Source organism: Drosophila yakuba, chromosome 3R, assembly GCF_016746365.2.
Source record: "Drosophila yakuba strain Tai18E2 chromosome 3R, Prin_Dyak_Tai18E2_2.1, whole genome shotgun sequence".
Classification (NCBI taxonomy): Eukaryota; Metazoa; Arthropoda; class Insecta; order Diptera; family Drosophilidae; genus Drosophila; species Drosophila yakuba.
In genome coordinates, this window is record NC_052530.2 from 3,308,333 (window position 1) to 3,321,549 (window position 13,217).

General features: G+C 41.8%; 1 long non-coding RNA gene across 2 annotated transcripts; it reads right to left on the bottom strand.

The window, feature by feature from the left end:
• Positions 1 to 2,018: 2,018 nt before the first annotated feature.
• On the bottom strand, positions 2,019 to 6,630 carry LOC26535334. Of its 2 annotated transcripts, XR_001453903.2 has the most exons (3): positions 2,982 to 3,526; positions 2,284 to 2,601; positions 2,019 to 2,218 (listed from the first exon to the last, which is right to left on the bottom strand). It is a non-coding gene; the product is annotated as an uncharacterized LOC26535334 (long non-coding RNA). The 2 variants fall into 2 exon arrangements; XR_001453904.3 differs by having other exon boundaries at positions 2,284 to 6,630.
• Between the last annotated feature and the right edge of the window lie 6,587 nt (positions 6,631 to 13,217).

A 13,217-nucleotide genomic window follows, 5' to 3' on the forward strand; every position in this document is an offset into this window, starting at 1 on the left:
TGTATATACAAATATAAAGTATAATTTAAATAAATATTTATATAATTGAAGTATGTATGTATATATATATTCTTGATCAGGATAAATAGGGGAGTCTATCTGGCCATGTCTGTCTGTCCGTCCGTAGGAACATCGAGATCTTAGAAACCACAAAAGCTCGAAAGTTGAGATCAAGCATGGCACGCCCACTCTGACGCCCAATACGCCCACGACCACAGTTTTCGAATTAATCTTTCAAATTTATATCGGTATGCCAACCATTTTTTTTTGCAACGCCCACAAATCGCCGGTAACCCCCACGCCCACACTTTTAAATTTTTTCTATCGATAAATTTCTTTCGATATGGCAGGAAAATGTTGAAATTCCTCGTTCGTACTAGCTAAGTAACAGGTATTTAGTCGGGGTACTCGACTATTGAGTTCTATCTTCTTTTTAACTGGCAGATGGCAACACTAGTTGAAGTGTAAATTAAATCCAGAAATTAAAGAGATTCTGACTTACGCACTAAACTTGTATCTCCCCATTCTGATCATAATACCCGAAATTGAAGTTCTGATAAAATTTCCTTCGATAAAGGATTGCCGGACTTAAGGTCTGACAACACCCTGTTGCAAAAGTACCCTTTCTGTTTCCTGTATTGTATCGCACTTCCAATAACTCCTTACATGTCAATGTAACTCCAACTCCGCCAGCAGTTTACTTCCCTCGTGCAGTTGGCGATTTGCGAGCCTCGAGGGTGAGTTTGAAATGTTTTGTCTTTTAATTGTGTCGCATGCATTATTAATGTCAGTTTTCACACCCGTTACTTGTAGAGTTGAAAAGTATGTAACAGGCAGAAGGAAGCGTTTCCGACCATATAAAGTATATAAGTTCTTAATCAGGATAAAGCGAGTCGATCTGGCCATGTCCGTCTGTTCGTCCGTATGTCCGTCGAGATCTCAGGAACTACAAAAGCTTTGCATAAAGATTAAACATACAGACTCCAGAGACATAGAAGCAGCGCAAGTTTGTCGATTCATGTTGTCACGCCCACTCTAACGCCCACTAACCGCCCAAAACTGCCACGCCCACACTTTTGAAAAATGTTTTAATATTTTTTCATTTTTGTATTGGTCTTGTAAATTTCTATGGATTTGCCAAAAAAAAATTTTGCTACGCCCACTCTAACGCCCTAAACTGTCACGCCCACACTTTTGAAAAATATTTTTTCACAGTTTTGTTAGTGTTGTAAATTTCGGTGAATTTGCCAAACACTTTTTGCCACGCCCTCTCTAACGCCCACAAACCGCAAAAACTGTTAGCTGAGTAACGCGTATCAGATAGTCGGGGAACTCGACTTTACCTTTCTCTTCTGTTTTTGTATTAGTATTGTAAATTGCTATCGATATAATTGCACTCTTACGCCCACAAACCGCCAAAAACTGTCATTGTTGAAGACTTTCCTTCGCACTTCCACTAGCTGAGTAACGGGTATCAGATAGTCGGGGAACTCGACTGTGGCTTTCTCTCTTGTTTCTATTTAAAATGGGGAAGTCAGCATCTTCTACGTTATCAACAAGTTTTAACCTCATCAATGCGACAAAAAATAATTGCTGACTCACGCCACTTGCACCGTCGGGATCTCCTTTTATCTAGCTCTTGAAGACACTCGACACGTTGGCAAAATAAATATTAAACTCATTACGATAATTTGCAGGGGAAATGGAAAACAGAGGCACAGCGATGAGGTCGCAATAATTCAAAGGAAATGCCCCAAAGGCGCTTCATACACAATCCTATTTGCCGTTAGGCTACTCGAAGCCTTGCAGAAAATCTAATTGGATTTTCCTTCGAATTATGAATTTATAATTCTTTGGAGTTGCCTCCGTAGCTGAGGTGGAACGATTTAAAGGAATCGGGTTGTGTACATCACTTTAGCGGCTTTAAGCGAATCAGGTTTGCAAATATCTTTCGCATGAACGACACATAGATATTCTCCATCGACGACCTTCCCCGCCGATTACATGAGACCTTTTCATTTCGCTTTGCATAATTTACAATTTATTATTTGGCGTAATTTATTATACGTGCCGCAATTTATGCACAAATACAACGCTTCATTAATCAGAGTCCGAGCTTTCCCACAGCTCCAGACTACATTGAACGCAATGTGTGAACGAAAACCATTCAAATCAATGAAATAAATATGATTCGGGGATATGTCTGGGTAATATTGATCTAAAATTAATATTGATATAAAATTAGTAATGTAAATATAATAAATTGTGCACCAGATTGTTAACCTTTTGTTGTTCCTGTGTATAAATAATATTTTCTCCTCCAGTCAACTCTCTGAAAGACTAATTAAGCTTAATGTAATGCACATATGCGATAAGTCGGCGGGGTTAGCCTTTCCAAGATTATAACGACTGTGGACTGCGACTGACCTCCCTGGCAGCTCAATATATTTATATTGTATTTAGGTGGCTTGTCAGCCGGTGATTGATGGGGCTGCTGGCTGCCGGCTTTGGATTTTCTGCCATATTCGGCGAACAAAGCGTGCTTCTAATGTGATCCGAGACTCCGGCGGTGATAAATTGTTGCACAAACAATGCGTATGACTTTTGAAAATAAATTCATTAGCTCGTAGTTTGAAAACGGTTCCTGCTGTAGTGAGCTCATTGACTGGGCTGGGTATCCTATCGTATCGGACGTGGAAGATAACTACCAGGCAAGAAGACTTTGGAAATCAATGTGGGCTTGGCGTCAGTGAGGAGACTAAATTCGTGCGTGCACTTGAAACGTGTATTACTTACTTCTTCTAGTCCAAAACTACTTTTGACCTAACGATTTATTTAGGAAGTGATTCATGTCATGTTTCTATTACAAAATGTTTCTAAAATGGGGCGCTTTAGCAGAAATTGGCTTGAAATTGACATTTAAATGTATTATTCAAATTTATATTAATTCAATATTTAACGCATTATATATATTGAAATACCTTTTAAAGTCGTAAGAACTGGATGCCAAATATTCCCATCACAGTTCTAGCAAATATCTAGCATCATGTATAATAAATATTTATAAGACTAATTCGAGGACAATTTTGATTGCAGATCCCTAAACTGCTTAGAGATTTTAAATGTGTCACGGAGGGATTATTGATTTTAAATGAGCGCACAATGGGCCATCTTTTAATTGAACTCGAAAGCATCTCACAAATGGCCTGTATATTATTTGGATTTCTCTTCATTTGCCAGCATGCCACGACTTTTCTTAGCGACCCTCATCATCCGAGTCTTGGTTTATTGTGCTCTCCTCATTGTTTGTTTGTTTCCAAAAAATTAAATCCAAACAGCGAGCTCGCAGACAACTTCGTGTAGCAGGAGCCCCATATGCGATGCGATTGAATGTCAAGAAGTTGTACTCCTCTGGTTTCTGGATTGGGTTTGGTTTCCGAACAAAAAATGGACTGCATTGAAAGTCTTCAGAGCTCTTAGAGATTTCAGAACGCCAGTCAAAGGCGCACTGAGCCAAACTGCAGGCCCCTAGACGAACCCAGCGCGTAATTCAATTAGAGGCAGAACATTGTAAGAGCTTTTGGGCCGAGCCGAGAACGAGAACAAGAACCCAACCGATTTCCGTTGGTCGGATAGGAGGGCGCCCAAAGAATCTCTCCGTTCGGGGCCCACAAAAGCGAGCTGACTTTCATCTATTAAAATATACAAATTGCTTTAGCTGCGTGTGGGTGGGTTGCTTTTGGTGGCTTGGGGGTGTCGCCCTTGTCACTTCAAACGGTCTGTTGCTCTGGGTGAGGGGTGGTTAGAAGGGGATTGGGGCTGGGGCTGCTGTCCCATGCGCGTTCGTCTTTGACATTTTAAAATTGATTTTTTCGCCGCTGGCTCCGTCGACAAAAGCCACATCAGCTCAGGTGTATCCGTTCACACACTATTTAATTAGTTTTGCTGGCAGGTACAGTAGTGGGGAAGCGGACCTTATGCGGGCCTCTGGCCTTCAGCGAGAATGGTTAAATTGGCTCAACCATCGGTCATTTTTCATTTTCAAAATAATTGCGTCTAATTCGAGACGCATGCAATTAACCAGCAAAGGATTTTTTCATTGATCGATTCGACTCATATGCAATTACCTGCTTACTTAAATTTTCGAAGAATTTAATCTTAATAGTTCATCCACAGTCGGATAGAAATAAGTTTTAAAGTGGGCAACTCAATGCGATTTAAGTTGGATTGAAGGCACTGTGGACTGGGTGTGACCGACCATCGGTAGGGCGCAGTCTACAAATTGCAAATTGATTTTTATCGATTTTCCATAATCAGAATTATTATGGAGAACGCGAAATATCACTCGACTCGTTATTGCTCACGTCTCGGGTTACGGCAAGTCTCTTGTCTCGAATTGAAAGTAGATTTTACAATTTGATAAGCGTGCGCAAATTACACGAGAGACCTGCCCCGGGCTTCGAAGTTCGAACCCACACTCCCTGTACTCCCCGTACCTCGGACACTGATGTGTTGGCATACGCCTATAAATTTGTTGATTATCGGCCTTTTTTAATGAATTTAGAGGGCCGCGCCCGTGCTAGTTGTTACATACCGAATGGTTTTTGCCTCCTGCCCGCGTGTATTCACATATTCACATGTACTCCCATATGCAACAATGTCGGCGCTGCGTGGTAGTGATATATCTTTTCTGATGGCCCCAGACACGCACGCGAAGAGCTAAACACCACTCGTAGGAGATGGAAAAGGCGGCCTGGGCGGGGCTTTATGTGCAGTTTGCTTGTGAAGACCGCGTGGGGATGGCGATGTCCAGGGGGAGCGAAGGGGATGGTGTTGTAGCAGCCGCGAGGAAAGATATAGTCATATAGAAATCAGCCCAGCATCGGGTGGAGTTTTTAGAAGGTCGTGGCATTTAGCTAAAAGCCTCAGCTCTTTAGAATGTTGGATATAAAGTATGGATTGATGTTGATTTCATTTGTACCGAAGTTGATACCATATTTTTCAAATAGAACTGGAATCTGCACTCTATGTTCTTCAAACTAGAAGAGGGCAGGTAGCCTTAGGTGCCAGCTCAATTATCAACGCTGCTCCCAGGGAATCCATCTTTTCAAGTGCGAATTAAGTGAGTTCACTTGGCATAGTAGTTATCATTAGCAGACTAAGTTGTTGAGCCTGTGAACAGACTTTCCTACTTATTCTGAGAAGGATCACGTTTTACCATAGGTCGTTAGCCCACTTCGAGGCTTTGGCCGCTTCTGCGACTGCCCTCCAATGCCAGAGGCTTTGTCCTTTGTTCACTTGATTTCTTTGATAGTACCGTGGGTACGGAATCGGGGATCGGTGTTCGGGGTTGGAGGTACCATCGACGGTAGTCCGGCTTACTTCCTCTTCGGTGCACAGGAGGACCTCTGCGGATGGCCTTTTTTTCGCCTTCATGGCATGAGTGACAACCTTTGCCATGAGTTCGAGTCCCTTCTAATTGCTTGCGTAACCTGAGGCAAAGCGAGGGACGAGCGGCTGGAAAGCGTTCATATTTCAAAATCGTGCTCAATAAATATTTTCCCTGGTCCCGAGCAAATACCCGCTTAAGTACAAAGGAGAGAAAAACAAACGTGCCGAGGCCTCAGACATTTGGCGAAAGATTTACACTGAAACAAGCAATTCCTGTGCGAATCGAATGGGACTTTAGTCATGTTTCGTGCCCAGAAATGAATGCATGCCACTTATGGGCACAGTTTGTCGCCATTCATTTCACTTCAGCAGCGGCACAGTCAGTAGAGTAGTTATGGCAAGAAAAGTACAAAATGAAATTGAAGCAAAAGGGGCAAATTTACCAAAACTGTCACGCACACACATTTTAATTTTTTAATTATAAAAGCTAGAAAGTTGAGATTGGGCATTCAGATTCAAGAGACATGGACACACCGCACTAATGTTACCACGCCCGCTCTAACGCCCACAAGCCTCCCAAAACTGTCACGCCCACTTTTAAAAAAAATGTAAATTGTTTTAATTTTTCAGCCGATATTTCAGAAAATTTTAAGATATCTCGTTCGCACTGCGACTAGCTTCCACTATAGCATTCCCTCTTGCTTAAATTCTGATGTGGTATAGCTCTCGTTAGGGAAGCTCTACTGTGCAGTGTGTGCGCTTCTGTTTGCAATTCTCAGTGGTGCCCATGAATGGCTTCGTTTATTTTGAGCACATTACTCAAACAATGTTCGTGGTTTATTTAAATTTCTTTCTTATGGCGAGCAACAAGGAAAGCCATGCAAATGCCGACCGCTTGTATAAGTTTGCCGTCCCTTGCGCCCATGCCCGATCCACCCAATGCTCCCCCTTGAACGTTGAGGAAGCCCGCGTCGGGTAAATATTTGAATTTTACATTAAAGGCGGCGAAAAACATTCGCATTTTTTGCCATTTTCCCTCTCATTATTTAAACAAAACGGCGTCACACACTGTGACAGAGCAAACAATTCGCCAGTGGCCCCCACAAGCCAGTGTTTGCTTTTTAAAGCGCCAATGCCGCCGAGGGGTCAGGATGATTCGGAGAGGAGGTGGAGGCGGAGGCGGAGGCGGTAGAGTATTCACATCCAACAGATAAAGATAAAACAAGAGAGAACGCTATAGTCGAGTTCCCCGACTATCTGATACCCGTTACTCAGCTAGTGGAAGTGCAAAGGAGAGTCTTCAACACTGACAGTTTTTGGCGGTTTGTGGGCGTTAGAGTGGGCGTGGCAAAAAGTTAGAAAGTTAGATAGAAATTTACAGAATTTAATTTATACAAAAATGAAATAATATCAAAACATTTTTCAAAAGTGTGGGCGTAGCAGCTTTGGGTGGTTTATGGGCGTGGCTGAAAGCTTTTTGGTAAATCGATAGAAAATTACAAGACAAATAAAATAATGAAAAAATATTAAAACATTTTTCAAAAGTTTGGGCGTGGCAGTTTTGGGCGGTTTGTGGGCGTTAGAGTGGGCGTGGCAACCTGAATCGACCAACTTGCGCTGCTTTTATGTCTCTGGAGTCTGTATGCTTAATCTCAACTTTCTAGCTTTTGTAGTTCCTGAGATCTCGACGTTCATACGGTCGGTCAGATGGACAGACGGACGGACAGACGGACATGGTCAGATCGACTCGGCTATTGATCCTGATCAAGAATATATATACTTTATATGGTCGGAAACGCTTCCTTCTGCCTGTTACATACTTTTCAACGAATCTAGTATACCCTTTTACTCTATGAGTAACGGGTATAAAAATGCAGTGAGCCAGCTGTTTTGGTTTTCGGCTTTTGGATGCGGATTCCGATTCCGATTGGGGTTCGGATAGGGATTAAGATTGGGATTTGGGTTCTCAACGGGGTCACATTTTGTGGCAAATGCAAGCAAAAGTTCGATTTTTAAAACTTTTTGCGTGTGTGCGGTTTGGCAAACAGGAACTTCAACTTTGCCGTTATTTTAGAGGGGCGCAATGGAATGAAATTTTATTTGCCGACGGTATCGGGCAAACAAAGGGGAAGCAGAAGGCTCCAGCCCTTTTCTTGTCTTTTGTCAGAGGAACATTTGACAAACAGTCGCCGAGCGGAACTTGGATAGAGTTTCCCAGCCAGGTTCAATTGGGTTGACTTCGACGGCAGCCGATTCCGATTTGTATCTAATTGTATGCAAACAAAAAAAAAATCAAATATGCGGGCGTTTTGTTCGCTTCGCCTTTCAATTTTATGCATGATGTTGATGGATTACTGATGAATGCCTCCTGGGATTTGTTGCGTGCTTAATGGTGAACCCAGGCGGAAGACCAGCAGATTGTAGGGGATAAGCATAATGACTACAGGGAATTTGTTTCCCGATACTGGATCTGAAATTCGGCTTTAGTAAACCCTTATGGCCGTTGATCGCTTAACATCCAAGTCCAATTATATTTATCTCCTGTAAAAACTATTGTAAATTCTCAGTGTTAAGTTGAAAATCGTCACAAGGGGTTAAAAAATATAAAAAACCAATGTCAAGGATGCAAACCATATACAGTATAGATGGCATGGCTCTAAGTTTCAACAAGACTTCATCAAGACGTTTCCAAGAACATCGGAGTAATGCTGCCCCACTATGAACAATCGTAACCAGTTAAGAGTTTTATTAATACATATTTATTATCGACTTCGTACCCATATATAAGTCATTTAATCCAACGATTTTATGACTTTTGAGAACGTCACACTTAATTAAACAAATAGATCCACAAAGACCCTCATTTATTAATACAAACACTTGAATAAACGAAAGAAAGTTTCATACCGGACCTGAAAGCATTGTAATGGAGACTTCTGGCCTGCTGCAATTGCCCACTTTATAGCAACTAGCAGTAGTACCACCTCCCGACCACCGATCACCCATCGCCAATGATCGGAAAATAACTATAAGGCTGAATGTGCGGTGGCTTAGTCACAGGTAATCAGGCCAATTATTGCCCAAGCTCCTCTATATATGTATATAATTACAGCAGCGGAGCCTCTAAATTGTAAGCCCATTGTGCCTATTCCTCCCCCACGCGGCCATTTTTGCATTATTCATCAGGTCGAGCGGCTGACTTTTATATTTGCCATAATTTGCACCATCACGAAGTAACTTTCGTTAACGCTCTGCTCGGCCGAGTATAAAAGTTAAATGAGTTCCTATTTAAACGGGCGCATGAAAATTACAGGGGCCGCCAGGCGGTGTAATTAAGCGCTGTTCTGTCCACGACACGTCAATCTGCCAGTTATATTCTCTATCGGGGGTGAGCTGGAAGGACGAAGGGCGAGGGAGGAACGGCCGCCGTTCCGATTTCCAGGCTCTAAACGCTCGGATTAGCGTTTACGTGGCCATTTGACCGAGACCAGGAGCACAATTTCGAAACGAGGTCATTAAGCAATTTAATATTTTAAGAAACTGATAATATCGACCCGCACCCCTGCGAAGTGGACCCGGCTCAGGTAGGCCGATGTCAGCTTTTGGCCTTACTTTTTAGTATTAGCCGAGCACTCCGCCTGTGCTTGAAAAGCTTTGCAATCAGGCCTGCACTGAAAAAATGTATCACTTGTATCCATGTACATGTTTGTACAGATTGGGGTCACAATAATCAATTATAGGAGATATACTTACTAATCTATTTAAAAACGCATCTCGACGATACTGTTCTTTTATTCACTTTTATTTACACTATAATTATTATTCTTATATTAAATTATATTATCGCAGTTTTATATACTTTGATTGTACAATTCTTACTATTCAACGCAACATTTTGGTCAAAACCAGTGCACCTTTAATTTCTTGATCGTGTACAACGACTCACGACCCACTGAAAATTTTTGGAACAGTCATGGGTTAAGTAAACCGACCCAATTACAAAATGTTGTTTTTTAAATTAAGCCGCATTTAAAGTTCCCACTAGCAGAAATTAAGTTTTGAGTCCGAAGGTTTACTTACAGTGTATTCAACATCTCGGGATTGGGTTACGTCCTCACTCGCGCTCCGAGTTAAAGTGAATGTTGTATGGCACTTGCACGAAATATTAAGGTGTAATGGGAATTAAGCTGCGAACTCGGCGAGGAAAGCTGACAACGCTACTAACCCCAACTAGATGGAGAAATACAAACGGACAAACGTAGAAGTACGACATTGTGACACGTCTTCGACTATCCCAGGGACTTAAAGGGGCACTTGGGGGAAAGTGGTATCAGCGCGGAGAAGTGTAATCTTACACGCACCAAATAGCAAAGTCATATACATTTGCCAGCATTTGCCCAGTCGTATAACCATTTCCAGCCCCAGACCTCGAAAATGGCAGGCGATGGCTTTTGGTATGGGTTTCTTGCAGTCATCAAGCGCAGCTCTTATTTGGGGTAACGGTCTATTCGGATAGATTACTTCGATAATAAACTTATTAGTTGAAGAATTCGAAATATTGCAGATACCCATAGACTTCATTGATGGATTTTTAATATTGGGACTTAAAACTTTAGCCGCAAAAAGTTAGATCCTTCTATCATTAAAGGAAAGTCCCTTATGCACACTCATGAAAGATTGTCCTTCTTTACAATCCATAAGTTTCCTACTTTTGAAAATCTAAAATAAGAACCTTTGACAACTAAAAAGTTTATTTTGGGCATAGGACTTCAAAAATTGACCGCTTGCAGAACTATGCAGATCTATCAGTTTTCAGCGTTGTCAGACATTTTCGAAGGTGTTCTCGCGTTATTTTGGGATATCTCACCTTTCGCAGCCCGGTTCTCGGGAACAAAAAGATCAAACCCCAATCAGCTCATTAGGCACTGGCTCATGTCGCACTTTCCGCCGCGCAATCTACGTATTCCGATCTCGGCGAAGGCCTTTACGGGGTCGCTGGTATTGGGATTTCCACGGGATTTCGATATATTTGTTTCCCTCCTCGAACGTTTCCCATTTCCATTTCTTATTTCCATGATAATCCCGCTTCGTGACCTTAAAATGTTTGTCACTCGCAATACCCCGAAAACCCTGACGGACAGCCCAATCGGACAAAGCCGAAGACAACCAGACGGTCGGACGGACGGACGGACGGACGGGCGGACGGACACACGGACCGCGGACACAAAAATTAATGGCAACACAGAATGTGTGTGCTGGCGGCAGAGGGCCATGCAAGTGGCCGTACCTGTGGCCCAGTGAGTTCGTGGTGGTAATTAAACGCAACAAAAACATTAACAGCCGGCACAGTCAACCTGTAATTTCATTTTTATGCGCCAAGACTAAAGCCGGGCCGGGACTCACCCAGTCGAACACATACACAATTGTATGTATCTCCCTTGATACACTTTCTCCTTGGACCTAATTACACGGATTAAATATTATATGGCTTTAATGCCCTTGGCAGTAGGTAACCACAGCCAAGCCCAAAGCACTAGAACCTACGACTGTCTCTATTTCCTTTGCACCTTTACAGGGAAAAGCGAGCGCGAGGAGCAGTGAACATTTCCAGAGAATGTATACAGATTGTTTCTCTAAATTGGTTGTACTAATTAACTAATTACGCATTAATTTTACATGAATATTCCTCAGTGCATGATTGACTGCGTTAAGGATTTCTGTCAGCCACAACTCCCGCATGATGACCAGTTTAGTGACGACTAAGTAAGCATTTCTAGCATTTTCTCGTTTAACCGGACTAATAGTGTATTTTCATAGCACATTTAAATATGGTCATTGGTTTGTATTTTTTTTCGGTGTGTATCATGAAACCTCCGTCCACAACATCTGCCTAAAATAGCCTTAGGCGTAAGTTGCAAGTTATAATGATCCGAAAAAGTCCAAAATCGGCAAAACAAAATTTAGCTGCAGTAGTAATAGATTTCGTTGTAGGGGCTTTTAGATACGCCTCTTAGTATGTTGGTTATTACTAATCGCATTGTAAGGAAACTAACACTTCATGTTGTGTTCGCCTAGCCAAAAGCGTCATTCGGATAATTGTGTCTTGATTTGTCCGTGGAGTTGAGGTGAAAATAGTCTGGTTGGCGAAGAGCATTAGTCCGTTTATATGGCATGTTGCTCATAAAACAACCGCGTCGCATCGCCGCCCAAATGTCGTGTTTGCCTTCAGATAAGGCGCCAAATTCGAATAATTAGAGGCGTCATGTGTTATCGCAAATTGCAATCGCAGTGGTTCAAGAAATGATTTGTGATCAAGTCTGGTCGACTTGAAGTACCCTACAAATATAAAATCTAAAATGTATGACGCGTACTATAAATAAACCTTTTAAATCGTATTACTATGTTGAGCTGTATTAATTATACAATGTTACTTGCGAACTTGCACTTCACTTACACGAAATATAGGATTATTTTGAGTCTACGGAGTACTCAGCAGTTCAGCATGGCGGTAAGAAACCCTGGAGGTCGCAATTAATGCCAGTGCACATACCCAGACGTGATTACATTTGGGCATCATTAAACTATCATTTACATAACGAGCTTCAGTCATATCTAACCGAGAAACCCACTCGACCAGCCCACTCCGGAGCTCGTCATGAATATGGAAGATAAAGGGCCCCATCAGCGTATTTTTGGCATTTAATTGGAGTTAATTAATTAAAATTAAGGATTGGTCGCAGAATGCAGAATCGTTGAACATTTCTAATGATTCAAGGGGGGAGCATGCCATGACGATACACGCCGTTCATCCACTGTCAATAATAGTTTTTCGCGTTTGTTTTGCGACTGTTTTACGGTTTTTCCGCTGACTCGCTCTCTGGCTTTTCCACGTTGGTCTTATCGCTTTATAACAATTATAAGCTGCGAGCCTTATTTATGCCCATATTATGGCAACTTCTCTGACCTCCTCGCTATTTATACCCGTTACTCGTAGAGTAAAAGGGTATACTAGATTCGTTGAAAAGTATGTAACAGGCAGAAGGAAGCGTTTCCGACCATATAAAGTATATATATTCTTGATCAGGATCAATAGCCGAGTCGATCTGACCATGTCCGTCTGTCCGTCCGTCTGTCCATCTGACCGACCGTATGAACGTCGAGATCTCAGGAACTACAAAAGCTAGAAAGTTGAGATTAAGCATACAGACTCCAGAGACATAAAAGCAGCGCAAGTTGGTCGATTCAGGTTGCCACGCCCACTCTAACGCCCACAAACCGCCCAAAACTGCCACGCCCAAACTTTTGAAAAATGTTTTAATATTTTTTCATTATTTTATTTGTCTTGTAATTTTCTATCGATTTACCAAAAAGCTTTCAGCCACGCCCATAAACCACCCAAAGCTGCTACGCCCACACTTTTGAAAAATGTTTTGATATTATTTCATTTTTGTATAAATTAAATTCTGTAAATTTCTATCTAACTTTCTAACTTTTTGCCACGCCCACTCTAACGCCCACAAACCGCCAAAAACTGTCCTTCGCACTTACACTAGCTGAGTAACGGGTATCAGATAGTCGGGGAACTCGACTATAGCGTTCTCTCTTGTTTTTATTATAAGTTTTTAAATGTTTCTGATTGGAGGGCAAGGTGAGTGAGTTTTTAGATCTCAATAGGATACTAGACTTGAGTGAGTGGCTGTATACTAATTAATGCACTCTTCATACACTTTCTTACTTTGGAAAAGTCACTCAAAATGGAAGACAGCACATTTTCATCAAAATATTCTTTAATGTCAATCTTGCTTGCATAATAAACACACTCTTGC